We start from the raw sequence: 23,966 nt of genomic DNA, 5'->3' as shown, positions 1-23,966 counted from the left end.
TCTTTCTTTAGCGTTTTGTTTCATCCCATAATGCGCCGCGGTCTGGGCGTCTGTTTCTATAGAAACAAGTTCTGCGACGGGCTGTCTCATGCCCCAGGCGGCGTCTCCTTGGGAACGGAGCTTCTTCTAAGGAGGGGTGCGGGCCAGGTGGTGTCGCTGGGTTACTCAGGTAAACGCTAACAAGGGCTGAACGATGATACTTGTTATTGTCACAACTTGAGAGGCTCGTTTAGCGCCCCATTAAAGTGTTACTAAACCCAGGACCCTGCATTCACTCTCTCTGGTCCCACACAGTACACACGACATGGAAGTGCAATTATTTTAGTAAATATGAACTTTTAAATACATTTTCTCATCAGCAGTTAGAGCAGTCTTGTGACTTCTATGTGTTCAGCAGAGCACTGGTTAAATCTTGGAGTTTTCATTTTGTTCTAGGAGGATGCAGAACCCCTGAACTCTGGACAGTGCTGATTGGTCCTGTGCTGATCACATGCACTCTCCCAAGAAAAAAAAAACCTTTCTAGCAATTCACACCTAACTGAGCATGTTCAGAGTGACTCCATACTGATATGTCTTATCAGGAGATAAGACGGGACACTGAATGTAGGGGGGGATCAGAGAAGACAGGATAAAACAGCCTTGTTACACATTGCAGAGAATTAATCCCTTAGGTTCCACAGTCAGTATAACAAGCATGCTTTACTGCATATACAGACTGATTTTACTGTTCTGGGTTTAGTAACACTTTAAGTTCATTCGTCACTTACTGCACTGGCTCATGCACACTATATTGCCAAAAGTATTGGGACACCCCTCCAGATCATTGGACTCAGATATTCCAATCACTTCCATGGCCACGGGTGTATACAATCAAGCACCTAGGCATGCAGACTGCTTCTACAAACATTTCAGTGAAAGAATGGATCGCTCTCAGGAGCTCAGTGAATTCAAGCGTGGTACTGTGATAGGTTGCCACCTGTGCAATAAGTCCATCCGTGAAACTTTCTTGCTAATAAATATTCCATGGTCAACTGTTAGTGGTATTATAACAAAGTGGAAGTAACTGGGAACAACAGTAACTCAGCCACGAAGTGGTAGGCCATGTAAAATGACAGAGAGGGGTCAGTGCATGCTGAAGCGCACCGTGTGCAGAAGTCACCAATTGTCTGCAGAGTCAATAGCTAAAGACCTCCAAGCTTCATGTGGCCTTCAGATTAACACAAAAACAGTGCGTAGAGAACTTCATGGAATGGGTTTCCATGGCCGAGCAGCTGCATCCAAGCCTTACATCACCAAGTGCAATGCAAAGCGTCAGATGCAATGGTGTAAAGCACGCTGCCACTGGACTCTAGAGCAATGGAGACGTGTTTCCTGGAGTGATGAATCACACTTCTCTGTCTGGCAATCCGATGGACGTGTCTAGGTTTGGCGGTTGTCAGGAGAACGGTACTTGCCTGACTGCATTGTGCCAAGTGTAAAGTTTGGTGGAGGGGGGATTATGGTGTGGGGTTGTTTTTCAGGGGTTGGGCTTGGCCCCTTAGTTCCAGTGAAGGGAACTCTTAAGGCATCAGCATACCAAGATATTTTGGACAATTTCATGCTCCCAACTTTGTGGGAACAGTTTGGAGATGGCCCCTTCCTCTTCCAACATGACTGCACACCAATGTACAAAGCAAGGTCCATAAAGACATGGATGAGCGAGTTTGGGGTTTAGTAACTTGACTGAACTGCACAGAGTCCTGACCTCAACCTGATAGAACACCTTCGGGATGAATTAGAGCAGAAACTGTGAGCCAGGCCTTCTCATCCAACATCAGTGCCTGACCTCACAAATGTGCTTCTGGAAGAATGGTCAAACATTCCCATAGACACACTCCTAAACCTTGTGGACAGCCTTCCCAGAAGAGTTGAAGCTGTTATAGCTTCCAGCGGGGGGGCCAACTCAATATTGAACCCTACGGGCTAAGACTGGGATGCCATTAAAGTTCATGTTTGTGTAAAGGCAGGCCGACCAATACTTTGGGCAATATAGTGTATATTATATAGATCAATTACTAACCTTAGTCGTATTTGTTTGCATTTCAGTTGCCACATACAGGAACTTTTCTTTCAAAAAGTACAGTACATCAGTGTGCTATATGCCAGCTTTGTAACCATTCGAGCTCCCGAAGATTTTACTCCTTTCCAGGGGCGGACTGACAACTCATGGGGCCCCCGGGCAATAGGGGATCATGGGGCCCCTGTGTCCTTGCCCACACTCAAAAAAGCCTATAAAAAAGGTACCAGGGGCATTTCATGGGGCCCCCTACTGACCCTGGGCCCTTGGGCAGTGCCAGAGTGCTCGAATGGTCAGTCCGCCCCTGCTCCTTTCATGACCAGGTCATTTCTTGCAGTTCAGCACTGCACTATTTTAACTGATGATTGTGCAGTCATGCAGTACTGTACGTAAACAAAATTTATAGCATTTGTTTCACACAAATAGAGCTTTTTTTTGGTGGTATTTGATCACTACTAAATTTTGCGATATAAATGAAAAAGATCCAAAAAAAAAAACCCCAATATTTTCTTTCTGCTATAAAACATATCCAATAAAAAATTTTAAAAATCAAATTTCTTCATAAATTTAGGCCAAAATGTATTCTACTACATGGCTTTGGTAAAAAATCCCAATAAGCGTATATTATTTGGTTTGGGTGAATGTTAATGTCTACAAACTATTGTATAAATACTGTAATTTTTATTTATTTTTGTACTAGTAATGGCAGCAATCAGCGACTTATAGTGTGACTGTGAGTATGGTGGGCAATCTGACTGATGCTTTTTGGGAACTAACTGCCACTGACATCTCCAGTGCCACTAATACAGTGATCAGTGCTAATAATACACACTGACACTGTATTATTGACCCTGACTGGTAAGGGGTTAACATCTATGGGCAATCAAAGGGTTAACCATGTGCCTAAGAATGTGTTAAGTGTTTACTGTGTGCTGATTTTACTAAAGGATGTGCCGTTTCTTATTCCCTGCTTTGCAGGGACATAAAAGCCAGCACATCATTCACAGAGCTCTGTCCTGTCATCCGCTCTGCTTTACCAGTGATTTATGGCCTGGACACGCTGATCAGCTTGTGCTATAACGAATCACGTGTGTGCACCTACTACCCGGAAGAGCCGGATCACATATCAGATACATGATCCAGCACAGAGTGACCACCCTGCAGCAGTATATCTGCGTAGGGAGGTCTGCAAGCAGCTAGACTGTAGTAGGCAGTAGGTGGTGCCTAAATTTTAAAGTAAAACTATGGGCCAAGTAAAGGTGACACATAAAATGCAGTCTGTCAGTAGCGTGAACACAGGCCATACACTGGTCAATATTCAATCTGTGGGTCCTTGTCAGCATCCAAACCCCCCCACCCAACCCCCACTCTGCTGTTGTTTTTCAATTACCTTTTGTTTCAGGCAAACAATGAACACAAGAAGACCTGTATAGCCAACTTTAGCTATAGCTATAGCTTTGTGATCCCCATGCATTGCACTGTTCACTTTTTTCTTTTAAACAAACTTTATTGAAAAGTCACTTATTTTTCAGCACACACCACCTCAATGTAGTAGGGTGAATCAGCCACACTGGAGACAAGTCATTTTGGCTGGAATAGCCGCCCAACGCAGTCTCACTGCAGCTGGTGTGAATGTATCCTTATGCAGGCCATAGATGGGTTGAAAACCGGCCGTTATAAAAAAAAAAACCAAACAAAAATCGGTCGTTCAATAGGCCGACGTTACCACCAACGGTGAAAAAAAAAAAAAAAATCGGCCGATTTTCGTCCCGCCTACGGATGGCATTTAATTACTTCTGTCCCTTGCAGAGAGCTCCGCTATTATATTTGACATGATAAAGTCTTGTGGTTGCAAGAATGTATCCATTTGTATCCATTTTGGATACAGATGTTTTTATTCGGATACAAATAGATACATTGATGCAACCGCAAGACTTTTTCATGTCAAATATAATAGCAGACTGGAATTCTTATTCTTTTCTTCTACTTCTTTTTCTTCTTCTTCTTTTTCTTCTTCTTCTTGCAGGTCACTGCTCATGCGCAGATTTTTTATCGGTAAAACGATCGGCCAATATGCCTATTATTGCTGGGAAAATCGGCCGATCGGCAAAATTGGCCAATTTTTTTCCAACTTTACCGATAAAAAAGTGCCAAAACCCCGAAAAATGGCCAACCAATTAACCCACGAACGGTGCGAAAATCGGCCGATTTTTTTTTCGGCCGAAAAATCGGCCGATTTTCGACCCATCTATGGCCTGCATTAGTCTTCCTAGTAGGCCCACCTTGTAACAACATGCTATCCTTTACAGTTAAGGAAGCTACTATCTTAGCCTCTGTTTGATCTGTCATATGATGGCTTGACAGTTGAGTTGTAAGCTGATATAAGCACACTGGCAACTGTGACAGTTATTATTCATGATTTGAATGTAACTGCTTTGGGAAATCGTTAAATCAGAACTAAACCCTCCTATCCTTTTCAGCCAAGGAGGCTGCCATCTTAGCCTCTGTTTGATGTGCAAGGGTCATGATGCTGCTCATGTGACACCAGCCATTTGACGGTTTGACACTTTGGTTGAGAACACAAGCAAATGTGACAGTTAGCATTCCAGCATACTGAGAATGTAACTGTTTTTGGAAATCGGTAAATAAATGGGTTCAGCTTTAACAGTCCAAGCTGTCCAGCAAAAGTAGGTTGGCATGATGAGACTTGTAGTTCTGCAACAGCTGGAGGGCCATAGGTTTCCAAACCTCTGGTTTAGAGGGGTTGAGACAAACTATTTAAAGCGGAACTCAATTCATAGATTAGATTTCTCTCCCAAAACAGTTACATCCATAGCATGTCATAAATAATAACTGTTACAGTTACTTGTGTGCTTATGTTCCCTCTCAACAGAACTATCAAGTCATCAAATGGCTGGTGTCATAACTGATCACATGCACAGCACTATGGCAGCTGCAGAGCACACAGAAGCTCAGCCTAGGTTCACGCTTCTTCGGTTTTCAGTGCGTTTCCCAGTTTGCAGAAATGTACTACAGTCCATTTAACTCGATTTCCTATGCATGTAGTTGAGCCAGTGCAAATTTTTTAAAGGGTCAGGGACTTCTTTTCCCGCATCAAATTGTGTTTTTGGTGACTTCAATAGAATTGCACCAAAAAGCAAGTGTTGCATTTTTGATGTGTTCCTTTATACATTTTGCGTTTTTGGCTGTGTGTGACTGTAAGCTGGTTAATAAGGAGTGGGTGGTCACCTGCTCCTTAACAACCCGCTTAAAATGACACACAGTCCAAAATGCAACATGCATAAAGAAACACAGTAAAAACGGGTGTAAAAAAATGCAAAATGCACCCGGAAAATACATCAACCACAATCTGCATAGATTTGAACCTAAGATAGCAGCTTCCTTGGCTGTAGAGGAAAAGAGGGTTTAATTTTTCTTAAACACTGACAGGAATGCTTACAATGATCAGCTTTTATTCATGTGTGTAAAACCCCTATCCTAAAAGGAAAAAAAAAACAATCTTGCTGTAACTGCTTAAAAAGTGTTGATTGGAGTTAGGGTTTAATGTGTTAGTCACTTATGGGAAGGCCATCCAAATCTGCTAGTTCATCTGACACTACCCACTCCACAGACACGGTGCAAGGGTGGCCACGTTGATCCTTCTTAAATACAGCGGAGAAGTGAGAGTAGCCATCCTAAGACAGGAAGTGCATTACTGGCTGGTTCACTGGGTGAAAATAAAGGAAAAAAATCCCGAAGAAAGAAAAACTAATGCAGTAATACAACATCCTAGGATTACTATACTATAATATATTATTTATTTTGTTTAGATATGCTTTAAAGCGGAGTTCCAGCCGATTTTGTGTTTATTAAAAGTCAGCAGCTAGAAAACTGTAGCTGCTGACTTTTAATAAACACACACTTACCTGTCCCAGGGTGCAGCGATGTACTCACCCACATGAAAGAAAAATATATTTGAAATATAATTTTAAAATATTCTTCTCATACATATTGCCGTATATTTGAAATGATACAATTTTGGCCATATTCAATATATATTTAAATAAATATTATATATATATATATATATATATATATATATATATATATATATTTAAAAATACATTTCAAATATACTGTATGTCTTTAAAAATACAAATCTACATTTTTGGAATGCATTTACAAATATATGTAACAAATATATGTTAAAATTACTTTTTAATATGTTAAAAAAAATCTGAAGAATATATTTAAAAAAATATATTTTTTAAACTTATTTTTTTTAAATATAGTCTTCAGATTTTTTTAACATATAAAAAAGTCATTTTAACATATATTTTTACATATATTTGTAAATGCATTTCAAAAATGTAGATTTGTACTTTGAAAGACATACAGTATATTTGAAATTTATTTTTAAAAATATTTTTCAGATATTTTGTAATAAAAACGCATTTCAACATGCAGTGTATATATATATATATATATATATATATATATATATATATATATATATTGAATATGGCCAAAATTGCAGCCTTTCAAATATATGGCAATATATTTGGGAAGAATATTTTTAAAATATATTTCAAGTACATTTTTCTTCCATATGGGCACACGCGCCGCTCCTTCTCTTCTTCTGTCCTCCATGGCACCGGCATTTCTACTGCTTGCAGCTTCACAGCCTGGTGCCCACTGCAAATGCGCAAGTCGTGCTGTTCCTCCTGATTGGTCAGGCAGTCTCCTGGGACCTGTGAAAGTTCCCAGGAGACTGCAGGAGCAAGGAGGGGGCCGAACGTCCGGGTCACTTCGCCGTGGTGAACTAAGCCAGAAGTGGGAGCGGGTACCTGTCAAAACCATGTACCTGCTCCCCCAAAAGTTGCAAAACATGGAGGGGACAGGGGGAGGAGGTAAATAAGTGGAGCTTCTGCTTTTGAGTGGAATTCCACTTTAAGCAACAACAGTGAACATTCACATGACATTTATTTACAGCAATGATGTGAACTTTGGTGTTGTACTGTGCATTTATAAATACAAACAGAGCAGAAAAAAAAAATCAAACTGGCCAGTTCAACTTTTGTCTGAAGAGTTTTGTTAAGGATGTCAGTGGTGCCCAGCAGACTGTCCATTTGTCCATTCTAAATAGAAGTAGAAGGGGTTAGTAAACTCTATTGGAATGCCAGAGATACTTGCTAGACAAATGGCTACTATATGCTACAGTAAATGTCATAATTGTTAAGGATATTCAAATTTAACTCAGGGGTTAACTGCTAGAATAACTGAAATGGTGCTTTCTTATGCAAATACAGATTCCAGGGTTTCAAAATCAAACAACTCATGGCAACTCCAATCATGTCTCACTACTGGACAATCTGCATAGTGTTAGAGCAATAGTAAAGGGTGGGAGCTGAAGTTGGTACTTGCAGAGTGGTATCACGGGTGTCAGCATATGCAAAACACCTCTGCATATATTTCCTTTATATTTAAAGAGATATTAAACCCAAAAGTAACCATTTATCATATTGCAGCTTACCGATTGTTAGATGTGATGTCTGCATTAATTTTCTTTTTTTAGGATTTCTTACTTTTATATTCATCTGGTGATCCAGCCAGCAAGTCTGTTGATTTTCAAAAGCACAAGCTCTCCAGCAGAATGTATCAGTTTACATGGATGGGACAAGCGATTTAAAATTGGCAGGTGCGCTTAAAATGATCAGCTTTTATTTATTCATGTAAAATCTTTATCCCAAAAGTGAAAAAAAACGTTTGCTGTAACTGCTAATAAAGTGTGAGCTGGAGTTTAGCTTCAATTTGGTCTTTTAAATCTGCTAGTACATTTAAAACTCCCCCCCCCCACCCAAACTGACAATGCTGCTGTTGTCTCCTGTGCTTATTCATCCAGAGTTGTGTCTCACTTAGGCTGGCCATACACTATACAATTTTCTGCCCATTTTCCTTTAGATTTACCTTCAACTATGTAGTGCAAGGGCCTGCCTAATTGGATACAATTGAAAGTGTTGTTTAGGTTTGACCTCATATTATATGGTTTTTGGTAAATCTAAAGCAAAATTCTCAAGAAAATTGTATAATGTATGGCCCACCTTAGTCCTCATGCACACTGGACGTTTTTACAGCAGCTGTTTTTGGCTTTTGGTGTTTTTTCTACAGCCAGTAAACTCCCCAGCATGTTATCCTATGTGTCCATGCACACATAGACTGTAATCAGCATTTTTTGGCAGGGGCGTTTTTTGGCTGGAAAAAAACCCTGAGAACTAGTGGGTTTCTAGAGGAGTTTTTTAGCTGTAAAAATACTAAACTGCTGAAAAATGTGGAAATACATGGCAAACCTGTGTTTTTGGACTTTTTTTGAGCAAAAAAAAAATTTTTTTGGTAAAAAAAATACTAAAAAGCGCAAATGCGAAAAAACGCTAATGCAAAAATGCTGAAAAACTCACATTTTTAATGTGACTTTACACAGCTAACATTACCAGCATTATTAAAACGCCCCCTTTGCATGAAGCCTAATACCGGAGATGTGTTACTGACCAGATCAGTAGGTGAAAACAGAGGGACAGAAGCCTAAAAAAAAAAAGAAAACAAATGCATCTACCACACCTAACGACTGGTAAGCTGCAATATACTACATTTTGGTGTTGGGTTTAACACAGCTTTAACCCATTAAAATTTACACTAACAATAGAATCATCTAATTTATGAGTAGAGAGAAAACATAATTACTATAGAAACAGGAAACGTAGAAGCAATATCAGAAGGAGAATAATGCTAATGAAAACAGTTATAAACAATTCAGCTTATCTGTTTTGATACAGTTATTAATTTTACAAAAGATAATAAACATACACGTACTTGGCTTTATTAGTACACCTAAAGTAGGCAGGATACAGGATCATGGGAATTGTATATCGCAATGAAGATAATGATGACATATATAGATGTTTGGACATGCACAAACACCCCAAACATTTAAAGCACACCTACCACACCTATATACCTCACACCCAGATATTGTTACAGAGGTGCCCTGCCCTGTGGTGACAAAAAAATTCACTTTGACTCAGTAAGACCCTCACTAATAATGCCTCAACTTCAAAACAACATAAATTGTAAGTAAACTGCACAAACACAGTATAAATCTCTTCCGTATAAGTGTATGTATTTTGGTGTTTTTCTTCTGTTTGTTACAGAGTTTATCTGCTTGAACAGTAGTGACTGTAGCTAGGTAGTGCTTGTTTTGAAATGACTGCAAACAGATTCCCCCTAACAATAATCTCTGTCAGCAGAGGCTGCAAATGACCTTCCCTGTTGCTACCTATTGGTAGGTCTCTGCTTGATCAAGTTGGGCAGTTGTGTAAAGCTGGCCATTGATGGGTAGTTTTTTGATGTTCAGCCAGTGGGCTAAAAAAAAAGATTCCTTCATCCACACAAAGTGGATGGAGGAAATCCCAACCCCTGCTGGAACATTGTATTCTGACAGTGGGACCCACTGATCAACAAAGGTTTTCCAACTTGTCCATTCCACAGAAGTCCATTTAACCAGTTCAGCTCTTTGGACATTCTAAATAGGTCCAAAGAATGAACCTTTAACCCCTTCACGCCTAAGGGTAAAACAAATCTAAATGCCTAAGCACAATTCTGCAACGTTGACATGTGATAGTAAAACTGTACATATCATCACAACTACTTTGTACATCCAGCTGAATTATACCTTGATTTTTTCAGGACAAATTGGGCTTTCATTTGGTGGTAAATGATAATGGATGTCTCCTGATTTTTTTTTATTACCAAAGGAAAACTGGCCCAAAATAGTAAAAAAAAATCCTTTTTTTTATTTAGCTGTGTGTTTCTTGTTACGACCATGACCTACCACCAAAGAACAACCCAAAATAAATTCTCTAGCTCATGACGATCGCAGCGATACCATATATGTATATGTTATTTGTTGTTTGTACCCGTAGTACAGCCCAGAAACAATAGTGCGCATTTTGTTTTTGTCTTTTTTTTTTTTTACCTAAAACACACTGACACTGACATTAACACTAGCTGACACTGATACCAATTTTTTTTTTAAATCCTGACCTTTGACCCTGACCTTTGACCTTGATCTTTGACCCTGACCTTGACTTTAACACTAACCCTGGCACTGAACTAGATCAAACCTTGATCTAGGTATTTTTCTTTATTTTCTTTTATTTTTTAATATTTATTTATTTATCTTCTTTTTTATTACAAAATTTTTTTTTCTCTCTATGCCAGGAGTTCGAGAGATACAATGTATCTCTCTCCTCCATTCATAGAGAGAGAAAAAAACAAGGGGGCCGGGCTGCACAGTGACTGATCACTCTGATAGCCCATCAGAGGCCATCACAGCGATCATGTGACCCGGGACCCGGAGTCCCGGGTCCCGATCATTAGAACGGGACCCGGTGCTCTCAGTGACACCGCGGTCTCAGTGCTGGGAGCGCACAGAGCGGCGCGCTCCCAGCACAAAGACAGGTATGCAAATGTGTGACCCCGCGGAAAAAAGCCCAGTTCCGTGAGGCCGCATATTTGTGTGACGTCGGCGGGAAGGGGTTAAACACAAGCTGATGGCTGCAGTTGCAGCCGTATTTTTGGTGCAATTTTAAGACACGGAATATATGGTATCTAGTTAGTCAATGTAACCTCATCTTTTATATTTTAACCAAAACTGGGTATTCTATTGTATGTTTTTTACACTAAAATTAATTTTATTATATTTTTACTTGAAAATTTGCATTTAATAAACAGTTGTGCAAATATCATGTGACCTAAAAATTTGAAACTGAAACCTTTTTATTCTACAGGGCCTCTCCTTTCAGAAAATATATAATGTTCTGGGGTTTTAAGTTATTTTTTGCCAAAAATTGAGAAAAGTAAGTGTAATATGTCATAAACTTTAATATAAACAATATCCAAACATACAGTAGCTTCCTATGCGTTACGTCATGGGTCACGTGACTTCCTCAGACCGCCTGAGGAAGTCACGTGATCCATGACGTAACGCGTAGGATGGAAGCGTGGTGACGTTATATCCGGTACGGACAACAGCCGCCATCTTGGTACTCCCAATCCCATACACCTTCCCTACAGCCTTTTGCAGCTAAAATTTTTCCTTTTTTGGTCTGCGGACCTGTTTTAAATGTGAGCAGCTATGTGTGGATATTGTTCATATTAACGTTTGTGACATATTACACTATGGGAGTCTTCTTGCTTCATGTTCTATGTGAGAGACGAGCTGATAGAGGTCTGTGGTCATTTCTGGAGCATGCCTATGAGTGTTTGTCAGCGCAATTGGAGATGACCTTTCGCTCTCTGATTGCTATCGAGGACCAATTTCTTGGAATCATCATTTCAGTTTCTCTATGCTTTGTGACTACTTGTGGGTTGCAGTTTGAAAGTGAGCGTGCACACTTGCCGGTGGAGGATATTTTCGTTTTTCACTATACTGGATATCTCACGGTGTGCACTGAAGCTTGATTGTATTTTTTTCCTGTGTCTTGGGACTGTTATATTTTTTGGGACTGAGTCACTTTAATTAACTTTTGGAACTGAAGCCCATTTATCAACACAATACACATTATTATTATGTTCACTGTTGTCACCAGCACATTATAGTATTTTGTGCTGTTGTTATTGTTTTTTTTTTTGGTATTTGTTCGCACCGATTCACATGTCCTTTGCATATATCATGTTTAACTTTGGATGAGGGGCACATGTTTATTGAATTTATTTTCGTTGTCATGGTTTATTATTTATGCACTGAGATGCTGGCAAGATCACCAAGTGAAAATAAAGAAAAAAACCTGAAAAATTAAAATTAATGCAGCTACTATGTATAAGGATCTGTTCATTTTTTTTTTCAGTCCACTGGCTGAATGAATAAAAAACAATCCATCTATAGCCAGCTTTATGGAAAAAAAACATGCCCCCAGAGACACAATCAGTACCTTACTAACACAAAGAAACATGTCCAAGATACACAATCAGTACCATACTGACAAAAAGAAACATGTCCCAAGAGACACAGTCAATAACACACTGATACATAAAGAAACATGTCCCAAGATACTCAATCAGTACCATACTGACAAACAAAAAAACATGTCCCAAGAGATACAGTCAGTACCATACTGACCAGGGGCGGACTGACAACTTATGGGGCCCCCGGGATATAGGGGATCATGGGGCCCCTGTGTGCTTGCCCAAACTCAAAAAAGCCTATGAAAAAGGTTCCAGGGGCATCTCATGGGGCCCCCTACTGACCCCGGGCCCTCGGGCAGTGCCCGAGTTTCCAAATGGTCAGTCCGCCCCTGATACTGACAGAAAGAAACATGTCTCAAGAGACACAGTCAGTAAAACACTGATACAAAAAGAAACATGCCCACAAAGACACAATCAGCATCTTACTGACACAGAAAGAAACATGTCCCAAGATACTCAATCAGTACCATACTAACAGAAACATGTCCAAAGAGACACAGTCAGTACCATACTGACATAAAGAAACATGTTTCAAGAGACACAATCAATAACACACTGATACACAAAGAAACAAGTCCCAAGATACTCAATCAGTACCATACTGACAGAAAGAAACATGTCCCAAGAGACAAAGTCAGTAAAACACTGATACAGAAAGAAACATGCCCACAAAGACACAATCAGCACCTTACTGACACAGAAAGAAACATGTCCCAAGATACTCAATCAGTACCATAATGACAGAAAGAAACATGTCCCAAGAGACACAGTCAGTACTTTGTGGATACAGAAAGAAACATGCATACAGAGACACAATCAGTACCATACTGACAGAAAGAAGCATGTCTCAAGAGACACAATCAATACCACACTGATACACAAAGAAATATGTCCCAAGATACTCAATCAGTACCATACTGACAAACAAAAAAAACATGTCCCAAGAGATATAGTCAGTACCATACTGACAGAAAGAAACGTGTCTCAAGAGACACAGTCAGTAAAACACTGATACACAAAGAAACATGCCCACAAAGACACAATCAGCATCTTACTGACACAGAAAGAAACATGTCCCAAGAGACACAGTCAGCACCTTACTGACAGAAACATGTCCCAAGAGACACAGTCAGCACCTTACTGACAGAAACATGTCCCAAGAGACACAGTCAGTACCTTACTGACAGAAACATGTCCCAAGAGACACAGTCAGTACCTTACTGACAGAAACATGTCCCAAGAGACACAGTCAGTACCATACTGACAGAAACATGTCCCAAGAGACACAGTCAGCACCTTACTGACAGAAACATGTCCCAAGAGACACAGTCAGTACCTTACTGACAGAAACATGTCCCAAGAGACACAGTCAGTACCATACTGACAGAAACATGTCCCAAGAGACACAGTCAGCACCTTACTGACAGAAACATGTCCCAAGAGACACAGTCAGTACCTTACTGACAGAAACATGTCCCAAGAGACACAGTCAGTACCATACTGACAGAAACATGTCCCAAGAGACACAGTCAGTACCTTACTGACAGAAACATGTCCCAAGAGACACAGTCAGTACCTTACTGACAGAAACATGTCCCAAGAGACACAGTCAGTACCTTACTGACAGAAAGAAACATGTTCCAAGAGACACAGTCAGTAACACACTGATACACAAGGAAACATGCCCACAATGACACAATCAGCACCTTACTGACACAAAAAAACATTTTCCAAGAGATACAACCAGTATCACACTGACGCAAAAAGAAACATGCCCAAAGAGACATAATCAGTACCTTACACAGAAAAGAAACATTTCCCAAGAGATACAATCAGCACCTTACTAACACAGAAAAGTAACATTTCCCAAGAGATACAATCAGTACCACACTGACAGCAAGAAACATGCCTAAAGAGAAACAATCACCAGCCAAGATGTATTTTTTTCCACAAGAAAAACGATGAGTTAAAGACCATCTGGTAGCAATGTGACAGCTGGCTCTGGAGGCTTTGTCTCTTAAAGCCTGCACACAGCCCTCCCTCCACACCAATGTCATCGCCAGGGGTGGAGTTTTGTGTACCGCTTGTAGGCACTGTGGATAGGCAAGGGGCAGGAATGAACTGTGCCACTGCTTCTGACAAACAGGGCAGCAATTAGCAGGGCATTAGGCATAGCAAAGGAAAGCCTGTGAATGTACAAGCTGGTTTACTAATACTTTGTAAACAAGTTTCCATACAAATCAGCATAGTGGAAAATAATACACAAAGCTCAATTCCCAAAGCTTTAACACAAGGATGGAGCTCTTTATTGTAGATGTGTGACTGTATTTACCACATATCATTGAATTCCCTGGAAAACATCTATCACTTTATTTTAGAAAAAAGGATCCTTGTCTTGGTGTGTTAGCTTTGTGCCTATGATATATATATAGGTTATTGAATGTATGAGCAAAAGGAGGTACAAAGTACATTTCAGAATACATACAAAATATATATGATGTGCTGATTTTGCTATATACTTTTGTACAGTAATAAAAAGTTCTAAAATTCAATATCAGTGGTTCTTAACCTTTTTTGAGTCACAGATCCCTTTAAGAATCTGATGAAAGTTATGGACCCCTTCTGCAGAAATATTCACAAAAACACAACTTTGCATGCAATGAATATATGCACTTTATTTTATAGAAAATTGATTGCCTCATATACACAAAGTTTGAATAAAGTAAACAATCTTAACAAAAAATCTGCTCCATTTTATGCAAAAAGTAATGGCCACTCACAAACTCACTTACAAAAATGAAATACAATCATCTTTTGCAAATTCGGCTCAGTTCACACTAGTGCGATTTGTTGCAGCCCATTTATTTCAATGGCACCCGTTCCAGTATATGTGACTGAAATCACTGCGGCTTTAGAAATAGGTCCTGAACTACTTTGCTGCAACTTTCTTGTGACTTGGGTGCCATAGAGTGTAAAAATCACATTAAAGTCGCACTGGTGTGAACCGAGCCTTAAACAAAGCTATTTTAATTCTGCTCAAATCTACTACTGCTAGAAAATGAGAATTTACACTTTCTATTATGGAGTGACACAAGATGGTGATTGTGCAGATACAAATTTAAATGGCAAACAATGGCTAACAACCTCTGTGATCAAGCCCCGGTGGGCAGGGCACCAGAGGATCAGAGGGTGTAGCCAGTACGGCAGCTGCAGCCATACCTCAACATTGGACTCCTGGGGTTTGGGTGAGCAGTGTCCATCCCTTCACTTGTATAGGCTGACACTGGAGTCGCTCGGACTCGTGTTCCCCTCTTCTCACTTGCCGGTGGGGTGATCCTTTTCTTTCCATCCATAGCTTGGAATGACGCCATAAGATATACTTTTTACTATGGGCCAACAATGAGTCTAGAGACTTAGTAGTCAATGCTATAGGCAGTGCCAGGTTGTGTTTTCTTTCAGTGGGAAACCACTGACCAAACTTCACAGTACATATAATCCATGCAAAATAGCATTTGCACAATCAATATGTGGATACATCCTGGTGGATATATGATCACTCGGCAGTTATCAGAAGATGAGATTGTAAGTGAACATGGAGCCCAAGCTGCCATATAATGAGTGTATAGAAGTTAAGAGGGTCTCTCTGGGTGGGTCATACAAACACTCACCCTGCAATGAAAGAGAGTCTCTCCAACTTTCCGAAAGACGTTCCCGGTAAATGGAGTCTAATGCCAGACGTCCAACTAAGGTCTGAGCATACCAATATTTAGTATGTTAAAATAAAAGAGAAAAGAAAGAGAATAGAGAAGAATAAAAAGGGTAAAAGGAACAGAGAAAGGGAGAAAAGAGGGGGGGAGAGAGAGAGAAAAAGGGGGTGGTAGGGGTAAGATAGGGGAGGGGGAGGTTGTATGGCAGAAAGAGTCCCTCCTGGGGAGTAAGGAACATCAGTGCATGGCATGCAAAAGGAGTCTCAAGCAGAGAGCAAAAGCTATGCGTTTTGGAGGAATTCATCCGAGAAGCAGAAAAGGTCCCAATAAAACCTCCCGGTCTTATGTTCCTCCGATTCGTCTTAAATAGCAGAAGCAAGGTCTTCCATCGGTTTATCATCATTCATCCTTTTGAGCCATTGGTCTACGATAGGACTGTTGTTTCCACTGTCTCGGTATGCACGCCCGCGCTGCATTTAAAAGGCGTTTGAGAAGAGATTTATGTTACCGCTTCCTCGAGTTAAGGTTAAGAAGGACTGCACCTAGATCGTTACATAGGGAAATGTCTGTATATTTGTGAATGAGCAGAAGAACCAGTTGCCAGAAGGTTTGAAGTTTACGGCACTCCCAGGAAATATGAAGAATGGTGCCTGGGTGTTGTTTACAGTGCCAGCAACAATCAGATTGATTTGGGAATAGTTTGGCCAAAACTGATGGAGTTCTCTACCAACACGTGGTAATTTTGTAGGAGGTTTCCTGATATTTTCTACAAACGAGGACTTAAAAAAAAAGTATGTGCTCCTTCTGGGGTTTTATGAAAGTAATTCACAAGTCTCTCTTTTATTTCATCAGGAAAGGTGGAACAGCAGTGGCATGGAGGTTCAACAGGGTTTTGTAAGATGTAGAAAGGAATCCACGAATTGGGCCCTCACTCGAGCAGAGCTCTATGAAGGAGTGGAGCTGCAGAGTAAAGAGTGCAGGTTTGGGCATGGTACAAAGGAAGTGCGAAAGCTGGATAGCTCTCCAGTACGAGAGGTGTTCGTCCAGCTAACAGAGTCTTAGTGGGAATCCAGCCTGTTTGCTGCAGAAAATTGGAGGTACGTAAAAATTCCCTATGGGTCTGCGATGTAAAGATCGGGTCTGTGAGGTGTCCAATGATCAGTGTCATAGGGGAAGGAAAAGAAGTAGTCAAGAAATATAAGCGGAAAAACCTATCCATCTCCCCCCTAATAGCAGTGTTTTTCATAGAGAGCAGGAGGGTTGGTAGCAATAGGTGTTAAAGCAGTAGTAAACCGTGGCCTACAAGGCAATGGCATAATGTTCTAGTATGCATCGCATATTACCTTATAATGAAATTCCTACCTTATGATGGAGCCCTCCAGCAGTGCCTACATCTTCCCCCAGTCTTCCTTCAAGGTTCATTGGCTCAGGTCCTTTGAATGTCAGAGCCGCAATGGCATCACTCATGTGCATGCGCATGGGAGTCACGATTTATGGCACAAAGTCTCTTCACAGCGCATGTGCCAGTGACATCACCGGCTGCATCCAGTGTTATTATCTTCTAAACACCACATGTTTAGAAGATATTCACTGTACCTACAGGAAAGCCTTATTATAGGCCTACCTGTAGGTACAAGTTCTAGTGGACTTTACTACCACTTTAATGGATAGGTGTATGGCCAGCCAAACGCCAGCCAAAAAGGGCATACTGTAGTGTATGTTGGGTGTTTAGCAACTCGTATGCTTCCCTTATTTAAACGTATTGTATTTTGTGCTGCCACTGTTGCTCCTACTGAGTTCACTTCTTGAATGTGAGCCATTTTGGAGACAATGGACTCCTATGTGGGTACATATCTGAATCTTTCCGCATCACTTCCAGTCCAGCAATCTCTTCAGAGTAACTGGACAACTGGGAAGGGTATAGAAAATTACATAATGAGTTTTTCTAAAAAATTTTGGGAGCACATCAGAAATATATAGGCTTCCTTTTCAGAATGAAATAGGTGATTTCTGCTTGTGTATGCTCTTCCTATGTTGTTGCCCGCATTCAAAGACTCTGCTGTGTTTGCAATTAGCCAGCAAGTATGTGGACTCCACTTCAAGCTGATCATTATACCCCATGAGTCAGCCTAAAGCTGGGCATAGATGGATAGAATTCAAATTAAATTAAAATTCTTAGGACAAGACTTAGACTTGTAGTTCGAAAGATTTTGTTTGCCTTTAAGATTTGATTTTGGAACACATGCACTTTACCAAACAAAAGCTACATACACTGTTACAGTTTTGTTTGTTCGAGAAACATTTTCCAACCCGATCCTTCAGAATTGCTCTTCACTGCAGTCAAAAATGGACGTCGATTTGACCTATTAATAACTAGGAAAAACAAACTTCCTAGAACCATCTTTTCCCAGGAATTTTTGGTTGAAATTCTACCCATCGAGGACCAGCACAAAATAGACCCCACACACTTGTCTGCAGCTTGACAGTATCTGGGGGGAGGGAGTTGGTTGCAAACACAGCTCATAGGCTGCACTTTGTAAAAACAAAGATTGCAGACAGCTAAAGCCTTGTACACACAATGAGGATATCGGACGAATGATCGTCCGTTACTTTTTTTTTTTGCATGCTAGTTTCATATCAAAAGTGAATAGGTTACTAAAATTATGAAAATTCTTGTAAGGCAGAATACAACTTCCGAAGTGATGTAATGTATTATATTGTAATGTATTCTTTCGTGCGGTCTTGGTCACTGGATTTTTTTATAGAAAAATATTGTACTGATTACATGAAAATCATTTGTTCTAGTATCATACAAGAAATATTTTTGTTCTTTTCCCTTTGGATAATTTCACATGAACACGACAGATCAGATCTCGAAAGCTGTGTATTAGCGATCAGATTATCATAGATCGCTCCAAAAGTGATATTTGTCATTCAATTTTCTCATTATGTATACTAGGCTGTAAATAATGTGAATATGACTGCAAGGATGAAATAATTCCTTAACCACTTCAAGGCCGGACACTTTCACCCCCTTCCTGTCCAGGCCAATATTCAGCTTTCAGTGCTATCACATTTTGAATGACAATTGCACGGTCATGCAACACTGTACCCATATGAATTTTTTTGCATTTTTTTGAGACAGATAAAACTTTATTTTGGTGGTATGTATTCACCACTGGTATTTTTTTTCTTTGCTATATAAATGAAAAAGTCCAAACATTTTGAGAAAAAAGTGTTTTTCTTATAAAATTTAGTAAATAAATAATCTTTCTTCATAAATCTTAGCCAAAATGCATTAATCTATCTTTTTAGTAAAAAACAAAATAACCCAAATTAGCTTATAACTAAAAATAATATTTTTTCAAACATTTTTATTTAATTTTTTTATATTATTATGTTTTTTTTGTAACATACTGTTACCATAGCAGTACTTGTGGGGGGTGATGAAGTGATGAAGATTTGTTTTTTTTTACACATAAAGGCTGTAAAAGCAATCATTTCTCCTGCTCTCTGGCTGCATTCTTGCAGCCATTGAGATATACTGTGTGAGCTGTGATTGGTCACAGCTTGTCACATAGTACAAGGCTGTTGTGAATAGCCTTGTACCATGTGACCTCTGTGATCATTCACAGATTTCACTAGTAGTAAGCAATGATGCTTACTACTATTTATGTGACCACTGATTGGTCAATCAGTGATTACATGATCGGGACCTCACACAGAGGTCCCATACAGTGATCGGTGTTCGTGTTCGTGGTGCCGTACGCTCCCAAGGAGCGCACACAGGCAGTGAATGCGGAGGCCATTTATAAATGGTCACCCACTCCTGCACTGCTCCCGTCTGGCTGTTTATGTACATGGGCCGGACGGAAGTGGTTAAGTAAGCAGCAAGCCCCTAACCCCAAGCAGAAGCCTTCCACCCACTTTTCATGGTGCTGGATCATGGTGCCTCGCACTCCCAGGGAGTGCACACAGGCAGGGAAGTGGGAAGGACATTTATAAATGGCCACCCGCTCCTGCAATGCTCCTGGCCGGCCGGTTATATACATGGGCCGGACGGGAAGTGGTTAAGGGAAAGAGATTGGAAAGATCTGTACAGAGTGTGTGTGTGTTGGGGGAGGGGTAATTCATGTCAGATTTTACTGCTATCTGGGGCTCCACTTCTTCCCATATTTTTATTGAAATGTTCAAGTATATAACTTAGCAAATAAGAAAGTAGAGTGTTGAAAAAAAAAAAAAAAAAGAAAAAGCACCACTCCGTACAATTAAAACAGAAACAAACTCATACAGTATAAAAGGATAAGTAGGTATAGTGGAATGATGACAGCAACTCAACTGAATACATAACTCTCAGCCTCGAAGGACAGTGAGTGAACGCCCCTGACAAATACTGCTACAAGGAGACCGGAATCCTGATATTATGCAGAAAAGCATCTGGGGCTCCGATATAAAGATTTCCCCTCACTTCCTAGCTTCTCCAGACAGGTGAAGGAAAATCTATGACGGATACAAAAGTAAATTAAAATCTGGCAGGAGTTCTAGCCTTCCCCATTTCTACAAAAGATAGCTTTTATTTTTTATTTCTGTCTGTGATGCCATTACAGATTTTTCTTTAGTTAAGGTATCCAGCACTCACAGAGCTGGAGAATACAATGGAAGCAGACATACATGAGGTGACCCCATCAAAGGCCCCAAACCATCAGGAAATATGGCATCGGTTATAGATAGCATGTGCAAGGGCGACCTGGTCGGAACACCCAGCAGTAACATAACCATCAGTACTTGAAATGGGATATGGGTATCGCCTCTAAACTGGATCAGGCTGCAGCCATGAATGCAAAGGATATAGAGTCTTTTCTCAAGGAATCGGGAAGGGGGGTAGATATGAGATTAGGACTGGGCAGAGGGGGGGTACATAAGAAAAAAGAGAAGGGGGTAGATTATAGTTAGGAAAGGGGGGGGTGTGGTTGGAAGAAGGATTTCCCCTCTTCCGAGAAAGTAAACATTTTCCAGTGAACCCAAGTTTTGGAGTAAATCTTGTGTCTGTTTCGTGTGGAAAGTATTAGGTCTTCCATCTTGTTCACTTCCTCAATTTTTGAGAGGCAGAATGGGATAGAAGGAGGGTGTGGGACTCACCACTGCAGCACAACACACAATTTGGCAGCATTAAATAGGTGGCATAGACATGATTTGTACATTTTCTCTGGAATATCTGAGACATGTAGAAGAAAGAGAGCAGGGTTGTAAGGAAGTACATAATCTATGAACTTTTAAAAGATACGGTACACCGCTTTCCAGAAATGCTCCAATTATGGGCAGGACCAAAAGATGTGCAGTAAGGACCCCTTTTCTTCTTGGCATCTCTAGCAATTGTCCAGAATTGTGGGGAGATATTTATGAAGCACTGTCAGCAAGCAGTACCATCTGGTAAAGATTTTAAAATTGGTTTCTTGAATCCGTGTACAGATGGACAATTTTCAAGCAAAGCAAATATTCTGTCTATGTTGAACTGGAGGAAAAGGTTCTATTTAATGTCAGTTCCCACTTCTGTAGGAAGGGGTAAGCGTAGTAATCTGGTGGAGCAATCAGCTGGGAGTACATCTGAGAGAGTGAATGGGGCAGGGGGCTCAACTGATGTCAAAAACTGTCAGGAGGTGGAAGGGAATTCAAGAAATGGTGGAGCTGTATGGCACTCCAAAAGTCAAGATGGTAGCGACCCATTTGTGAAGTGAGCACCAACACTGATGGCCAATGAGCGGATTCCATAAAGTGAGAGACATGGAAACATTGGGAGTCTAGGGGAGTGCGTAACAATCTCCCTTGTAGTCCAGGAGAAAAGCAAGGATTCCCCACAATAGGATAAAAGAGGGAGTGAGCAGACGATAGCAGGGTGGTAGGGCATATCTGGGAGCAAATATTCAAGGTGGGTCCCAGGGTTGGGTGCATTTTAAGAGTGAGGGGGGGGGGTCCCTAAAGCACCAGGCAGCATGATGCAAGGGGACACTGTTACAGTTTTTTGACTCACTTCCTGTTGGTAAAACATTGTCATCAGGACAGGAACTGAGGGGAAATCTATCTAATGGAATCCTGGATAGCAGTACAGCCTTAAGTGACGGTTCACATATATGCAGATTGGATGTGGTTTAAACCACATCCAGTTCACATGATGTGAAATAACATTACTTCCTATAGTGCTTGTTCACATATGTCAGGTGCACTAGCAATGCAGATTCAGTGTGGATTGAAAAAGAGTCCTGATTTCTGAGCAGTTCGGTCCGGTTCAGGTGCGGATTACAGGCTCTGATCTCTATGGGAACTGCTTCAGAATCACACGTCATGAGTTTGTGAACACAATTTCAGGTATGTTTTCTCTCTTCAAACCCTGACCTGAACCGCTGAACAACTGCTTTTCAATTTGCACTGAAACCACAGCTGTCAAGCCGCACCGCACATGTGAATCTTTACTGATGGGTTTTTTTTCACACTCAATACTAAAAAAAAAGTTTTTATTTTGCAGGACATACACTTAATGCATGGGCCTTCTTGGCCTTTTGGCTAAGATTAAGTGTAGTGTCTGTTCTTATCAGTGTCCAGTAGGGGTTCTCCACCATTATTCTAGCCTTCTGGCTGGGATGGCTGGCTGTATAGTGCCCCTGCTGTAATGATGGGGGTCCCAAGGGATCTTCCCATGGGAACAAAAATTGGTGCACTCACTGGGTGAGGTGGGACTCTTTAGTAATTCCCTAGTGAAGGAACCTGAGGGGCCCAGTGCCTCCTAACTTGACTTTGCTACCTTGTCTGGTCAGAGACCTGGAAGGCAGAGAGCCTATGGTGTCAAGCACCCCCTAGTAGTGGCATCCTGGGGGTGCAGGATAGGCATTATGAGTGTGGAATCCCACTGTGTGAAACCGCACTAGGCCAGGACACTTCTGCTTTTTTGTGTGCACAATATCTCATGGGCTAGGCCTTATGGCTGAGACCAGAGCAATTTTTGTTACTTGCCCACAAGGCTTAGTCAAGGCACCTGCACTGGCTTTTTATTTTTACTTATTTTGTTTCTCTACATGTGTATCACCCTGTATTTATAAATCTGTTTTCCTTTTCACTCAGATTTTAGGGTGTGAGACTTTGGGCCTACCCTGAAGTCCAGAGAATGTGTGGCCATTAGGTTCCCCCTCCCCTGACTTGGGGGGGGGGGGTCTCTCTTTGGTAAAGCCCCTCAGCAAGTACTCATTGGTCGGCTTCAGCTGACCACGAGGAACAGGGTGCTCCAGGCCTTAACCCCCCCCCTCCCCATCAGGAGTCTTGCACTCTGGGAGGTTAGGGAAGGGTCCTCACTGTTCATGGGGGGACTAATGGATACATGCTAAGTGCACTTTTTTGTGTATTTTATCTTTACTTTTGGTGTTTTGCATACACCATGTATTCAGACAAAAATACACTTTAATGCATAAGAATATGTGCATTCGAATGACACCCTGACACACAGTATAATCAGTAATAAAAAAAACACACCTGAGCTATATATATATATATATATATATATATATATATATATATATATATATATATATATATTCATGTTATTGACCAAATGGGTAGCCAAGGACTCCTTACTATGTTAATTTATGCAGGAGGTAAATACCTTACCTTTGTTATGTTGGCCACATAAAACACACCTAAGCTATATCACACCACAACCCCTTTGTAATTGTTGTGTCTTTTGGTGTGCTGCTTCATTAAAAATAGTGTAGGTGTGTGCTTTTTGTAGTACAAAGGTTACTGAAAAAGACCCTTAAGGCCAAAGTCCAGCGAAATTAGTGGTACAGGGTTAAAGAGTATGGAAACCCAACATTTCATACTCCTGATATGTGCCTGCTGTACATATGTACTTGTATGAAAAAGTATCTGTAGGATATTGTAATATATATATATATATATATATATATATATATATATATATATATAGATTTGTGTTATTGACCAAAAGGGTAGCCAATAACTCCTTACTATGTTAATTTATGCACGAGGTAATTACCTCACCTTTGTTATGTTGGGCTAACCTGTTTTTGGATAAATATGTGGAAAGTCAGCGGGAGTTTCAGAGCAGGTTATTTGCAATTCTACCAGCATTGTAAAATGCAAGTTTGTTTGATTAGATTTGGAAAGGTCTTAAATAT

At 40.5% G+C, this 23,966-nt stretch overlaps 1 long non-coding RNA gene and 1 pseudogene across 3 annotated transcripts in view; both read left to right on the top strand.

Moving 5' to 3' along the window:
* The first annotated feature begins 39 nt into the window (after nt 1-39).
* Nucleotides 40-23,966, top strand: part of LOC149445976 (uncharacterized) — a 37,713-nt gene continuing 13,786 nt past the window's right edge. Inside the window, exons 1-2 of one of the 3 annotated variants that reach the window (XR_016306300.1) lie at nt 80-169; nt 7,632-7,754. This is a non-coding gene — a long non-coding RNA (uncharacterized LOC149445976). Of the gene's footprint in view, nt 170-7,631; nt 7,755-16,562; nt 16,881-23,966 lie in introns of those variants that run through there. The other 2 variants (XR_016306299.1, XR_016306301.1) reach the window with 2 other exon arrangements.
* Nucleotides 22,322-22,501, top strand: LOC149445977 (U2 spliceosomal RNA; annotated as a pseudogene).

This window comes from Staurois parvus, unplaced genomic scaffold (assembly GCF_062004578.1).
Source record: "Staurois parvus isolate SC_StPar_1 unplaced genomic scaffold, SC_StPar_1.0 ptg000704l, whole genome shotgun sequence".
NCBI lineage: Eukaryota > Metazoa > Chordata > Amphibia > Anura > Ranidae > Staurois > Staurois parvus.
This window is presented reverse-complemented; position numbering and strand designations above follow the sequence as displayed.